The following is a 6000-nucleotide window of genomic DNA, read 5'->3' on the forward strand; positions in this document are numbered from 1 at the left end:
TCAGTCCTCTCAGCCAGCAAGTCTCCTTGTGGGCAGTACTCAAGTGTCTGCAAAGTTGAACAGCATACTATACTTATGTCTGCAGCCTGGAATTTAATTCTTTTAAAAGCAATACTAAGTCCTGCCCCTATCTGAGCTCTGTGATAATAACCCTAACCTCGGCCACTGTTCCATTAACTTAGAGAAGATTTAAAGCAACTTGCTGCTTTACTTAAGTTGCACCTGGCAGTACGTGGGGAAGAAGTTGCTTTTTCTGATCCTTCTCTTACTCAGCTTGGGAGAGAATTCAGTTCAATTGTGGAGCTAAGGAAATTTTCTGGGCCTCTGCTCCTCTAAAGACCTTTTGTGCCACAAATCAGCTCCCTCAGGCCCAAACATTATTTTGAACAAAAGCCCAGAAACAGGTGCATTCCATAGAGTTTAGAGAGAACATTTTGAAAATGGTTGAATTGAAAAGGCTCCTCGGATGAATTTTCCACATATCTCTCTCTGTATGTAAAGTAATCGGCTTGGATATTTTTCTGTGTGACACATCTGGTTGCACTTTGTGTGGGGGCATTTCTAACAAGCATGGCAATTTCAACTAATATGGTTTAAGCTGTATACAGTGTGAAGAAGAGCTTGTAGTTCCTTAAAACTAAAATGATTCTCAACCTTTCCAAACATAGTGACCTGTCAAGGTCAAAACACATACGGGGAAAAGAAAAAAGATTCAAAATACTCAAAGCTCAGTTTGTAAAACACATAATAAATACCATATACTAAGCTACATTTAGAATAAGCAAGCAGCTCTTATTAGGGTAACAATGAGAATTTGTATGAAAATTAATACATTAAGTAGAATTACAGTCACTTGAAGCTCATTTATATGACAAGTAAAATGGAGAGTATACTGCAAAATCCCAATTGTTTGAAAACAAAATAAATAAATAAAAAGAAAATGTTAACTTCTGACCCCACAATTTAGGAAATTATTCCATTCCTAAAGTAATCAGTCTGTCATCCAAATAATTCCCTTCTCATTAATTACAGGAAGTGATAACTACAAGCCAAATTTTCTGTCTAAAGTTGCTATGGCATTTTGCTATACAATAATTTGGCTCATGACTTTCAGTAGTTGCATTTCTAAATCCACAAGATTTTGTCAAACATTTTTCTTAATATGATTGTTCATATTAAGTAGATAATATAGAAACATACTCATAGTCCCCATTCAAACAAATAAAAAAACCAAAATGAATATCAAATCTTTTCCACATCTCCCAGTGAAAAACATCTAGAGCTAAGAGTAGGAAATGTTCCTTTAGCCTAAAACAAACTTGGAGCATGTGGATACAATGTCACCAACCAGAAATAAATCCAATTAATCTTGGTTACCAAAGAGACCTTTCTCTATTTCTCAAATTTATCCATTTAAAATGTATTCTAACAGCCCAAGTGCCCATAAGCAGATGAGTGGATAGAAAAACTGTGGTACATTTACACAATGGAATACTACACAGTGGTAAAAAAGAAGGAACTCTTACCATTTGCAACAGCATGGATGGACCTGGAGAGTATTAGGCTAAGCAAAATAAGACAGTCAGAGAAAGATAAGTATCACATGATCTCACTCATATATGGGCTCTAATGAACAACATAAACTGGTGAACAAAATAGATCTAAAGACATAGAACCATGAACAGACTGATGAATTTCAGAGAGAAGGTGGGGCGGAGAGGACTGGAGGGGGAGAAATTAACAGGATACTTATGTGAAAATATGCATGGCCCACAGACATAGACAATAGTGTGGCAAAGGCTTGGGAGTAGTGGGTTCAGGTTGAGGGGGTCAATGGGGGAAGAAAGAACCACAAAACAGACATCTGTAATACTTTCAACAATAAAGATAAAATTTAAAAAATAAAGTAATTGTTGACAGATATGTAAAAAAATAAAATAAAACAGCTGAAGAAAGAAAAAAAAGTATTCTAACTTCAAAGAGGTGTTATTTCAGGTCTCCCTGATCTCCCACAACTGATTTGGTGTGGTTGCTCTGTGCTTAATAGTCTGTGCATAACCTTATCACAAACTGAACAAAGAGTTCTAAGGGCATTCTTTTTTCTCATCTTTCTGTTCCAGCACCAAACCCAATGACCAGAACACAGGAAGCACTCAAGAAACTTAATGAATTACATAATCTATCTATATACATATACATATACATATACATATACAACATCCCCTGAGGGCTCCTGGGCTTCCAGAGGAATGTCTGACTGGCAGCTTAGGCCCAATCCCCCAGGGAATGACCAGCAAGTGGTCACTCCCTGAGGGGTTCCAGACTGTGAGAGGGCACAGGTCGGGCTGAGAGACCTCCCTGAGTGCACACATTTTTGTGCACTGGGCCTCTAGTATATATATAAGGAGGTAATATGCTAATTGGTACTAATGGTGTCCCAGTCACGACCATTCAACAGACTGCACAAACACAGGAGCTGGTGGGTGGGGGCGGGGATTTGCACCATCAGGACATGAGGATGCCTCCGAGGGCGGCCCCCATGGTGGAGGCGCCTGCAGGCCCACCGCACCACCGGCCCAGAGGGGGGCGTCAGGACAGGCCATGGTGGTCCCCCTGGAAGAGGCAAGTGCAGCCCTGTGGCACCACCTGGCCTGGAGGGGGGCTTCAGGATGGGGGCGGAGCCTTGATGGAGAGCTCTCAGCACTCCTGTGCCTGGGTCTGAAGGCGTGGAGAGGAAGGGAGAGCAGATGGGCAATTAGGGGGGTTAGGCCAGGAGGGGAGAGCAGATAGGCAGTTAAGGGGATCAGACAAGGAGGGGAGAGCAGTTAGGGGCATCAGGCAGGCAGGCAGGTGAGCGCTTAGGAGCCAATGGTTCTGGTTTGCAAGAGGGATCCCAGATTGGAGAGGGTGCAGGCCAGGCTGCAGGACACCTCCCCCACCCCCATGCATGAATTTTGTGCACTGGGTCTCTAGTTAAAGAATAACTGATGTGAATGTGTTGGTTTGAAATCTGCATTCCCAAGTAAAGTAAAATGGTGTCATACTGCTCCTCATGATATGGGGTGGGGAATGAGAAACCCATGAGGAATTCTGTGAGTTCAAACAGTGTGGGTAAGAATGATTTCCATATGCAGTTGCTGTTTTCTCCTTCAAGTTGTCCTGTTCTCATTATTCTTTTCAAATATACACAGTTAAAGATATTTGAGAAAATATACACAGGTAAGGATGTTTTCCAAATATCACAAAAGAAACCTGCTTTAAGAAACCTAGTAGGAATAGATTGAGTCAATTATTCCAAACTACATAAATAGATTTAAAAATTCTGCTATGTTGTTACATGGAAATGACTCAATTTACTTGATCAGCTAGAAAAATAAACTATAAACTTTATTAAAAATATCATTAGTAGTAATCTTGTTGTAGAGGAGAATTTGAGATTTTCTTAGATATTAGATCAGCTGGACTTTTCCCATAACATCTCAAAATTGGGTTAGGGTTGATTTCAGGAGTTTTTACTAGTGGATGCTGGCCTCATATTGCCAATTGCCTGTTCTAAGGCCCCATCTTCCTCACCTGAATTACACCAAAGTCCTTCATACTAGTAATGGTCTTCCCATTGTTTAGTCTTCTCCTTGCATTCACATAATTCATCTTCCACCAACTCCAATTTGATCACTAAATCCCATGATAAAAAAATCCTTTATAGCTCTCTGGCCTTGTGTAAGAGCATATTGAAGGTATTGGGTTTTAGGACAAAAGAGAGATGATATAAACTCTACAGTAGTGCTTCTCAAAGTTAAACATGTTTCAGAAGGACTTGGAGAGCTTGTTAAAATATAGATTCCTGGGCCGCACCTATAGAGGTTCAGATCTAGTAGATCTGAGGCAGAATAGGAAGGTACATTTCTAATAAGCTCCCAGCATCAGGGAAGGTGCTGATCTGTGGACCACACTTGGAGAAGCTCTACTTCCATCTTCTTTACTTTACACACTCAGTTTCCTCTCAAACAAAGTTTTCATTCAAACAAAGGATTTATTTAATAACAGACACCCAGTCACCTACTCTAATGCTCTGTCTGGGCCTACAAATAAGAAAACTGACACCTGGAGAACCAGGTCACCTGCTTAGTGGAAGACTGTTCTGTCCATTCTTCTTCAAACCTTCGATCTCATATTAAAGGCTCGCACTATATTTCTACTTTTCTCTCTTCTTCTCTATATCACCAATCTCTCAGTTCTGTGTTAGCTGGGTCATTTATCCTTCCCCAAACAAAACAGAATCATTTTCTTTTTTACTTCAAGTCTTTCCTACCACCATTCTTTCTGCGCCCCCTTCTCAAAAATATCTACTGTAATGATATTCCCAACACTTTGAATTGAACTCATTACCTTTTTTGACACTAATATCTACTGTACTTCAGGAACACACATGCATGGATGGCACATCTTGGACCTCAACATCACCCAGAATTGGGCCACCTCCAAGATTCTGGACTCCCAATAACGGATTATCTTGACAATAGCCTCCTAGGTTTTATGACTTCTTGCCTGCTGTCCATTCTTGCTTCCTCCTAGGCAATCAAGGTAATCCTTCCTTGAGCTATACTTACCAACCTACCCAGACTGGATGATGCTTCACCTGCATCCTCACCAGAGTTCTAGAGTGCCTGCCTCAACTTTCTGCCAAGTCTGTCTTGCCAATCTCCTTCACAGAATTAATCTAAAAAAATGTTTTTTTTCTATTCCTAGTCCTCTAAGCATTGTTGGTTATGGTCACATTACTATGTTGATGGAACCTTACTAATACCCTCAGCTAGATCTTCTTGCCTCAAGCAGACAATTTCTTCACCCCCAAATGACTCTTCCTCAAGCTTCCAAAGATATTCCTCAACATTTCCATAATCTTGAACCCCCAAGTCTGCTCCAATACCTCCCATTCCCATTGTTGCTAAAGCAAAACACAAGTCTGGGGCAAGACTGAAGAGGGTTTATTAGCATGCCACACTGTGTCTTGTGGGCACTGAGAGGCCATTCAAAGTTTTACTTTAGAAAGATCACTCTGGTGGTCGTGTGGAGGATGAATTAGAACAGGGTAGAAGCAGATAAATGAGAGGGATTCAGCAAATACACAAAGAGGCCATGGAAGAATAAAGAAATAAGAATGACTAAACACTGTACTTTCATATAGTAAGTACACTACAGGCATGCGTTGAGCTAATTTATTCTGTCTCTGATTCTGAGGAAAATATATATAGAAAAACATTTACTGAACTTAAAAAATGTATAATTGAGACCAAGAATAGTTTTGCTATGCCTTGTCATAAGGCAAATGAAAGCTATTGTGCAATAGACAGATGGTGCAATGAGATGTAAAATGAAATTAGCAATGATGAAACCCACATGGAAATGAGGGGAAGGTCGATATGTTAAAAGTTAAAGGAATTTGGCTCCATCTTGTCTCGCTTCATAAAAGACTGAGGTCATAGTTTAGTGGCTTTTATTGCAGAAAGCTGCAGGACTATCCATTGTGCCAAAGAACCAAATACTCACCCAGGGTTGTTCAAAGCTATAAGTGCGTCGCCGATCTTCTACATCTTCATCCTGCTTTGCTTGCTGGAACTCCTGTCGTAGACGCTGTATCCGATCATGGTTGCTAGTAGTTGACCTGTTGCTAAAAGAGAGAATGGGCAACAATGAAAACCCTTCACAAATACAATCTGTCCCTTGCAGTTACTGGAAAAAAGGGCATCTTGCTGGCAGATGACACTATTTAAGAGGAAGTGAATTTTAAAAACAGTATCTGGGCATTTGAAATATGCTTTCATTTTGATTAAGACTTATTGAAGTTATTTCAGACAAATATTCAAGAGGGAGAATAGTATTTTTAGACATTCCTTTTTCACAGGAATGTAAAACCTCATTTCCTTTCTGTAATCTGGCAAGGTGTCCACAGAAAAACTTTTTGGAGAAAATATTGCTTTAAAAGTCAGAAATATCAGG

At 40.1% G+C, this 6000-nt stretch overlaps 1 protein-coding gene across 1 annotated transcript in view; it reads right to left on the reverse strand.

Moving 5' to 3' along the window:
* The window catches only part of LOC102765344 (partitioning defective 3 homolog), a 29087-nt gene extending 23365 nt beyond the window's left edge, over positions 1-5722 (reverse strand). The window contains exon 1 of the mRNA XM_015570521.1: positions 5551-5722. The gene's annotated coding sequence lies outside the window, so the exon portion shown is untranslated. The remainder of the gene's footprint in view (positions 1-5550) is intronic.
* Between the last annotated feature and the right edge of the window lie 278 nt (positions 5723-6000).

This window comes from Myotis davidii, unplaced genomic scaffold (genome assembly GCF_000327345.1).
Source record: "Myotis davidii unplaced genomic scaffold, ASM32734v1 scaffold47, whole genome shotgun sequence".
NCBI lineage: Eukaryota > Metazoa > Chordata > Mammalia > Chiroptera > Vespertilionidae > Myotis > Myotis davidii.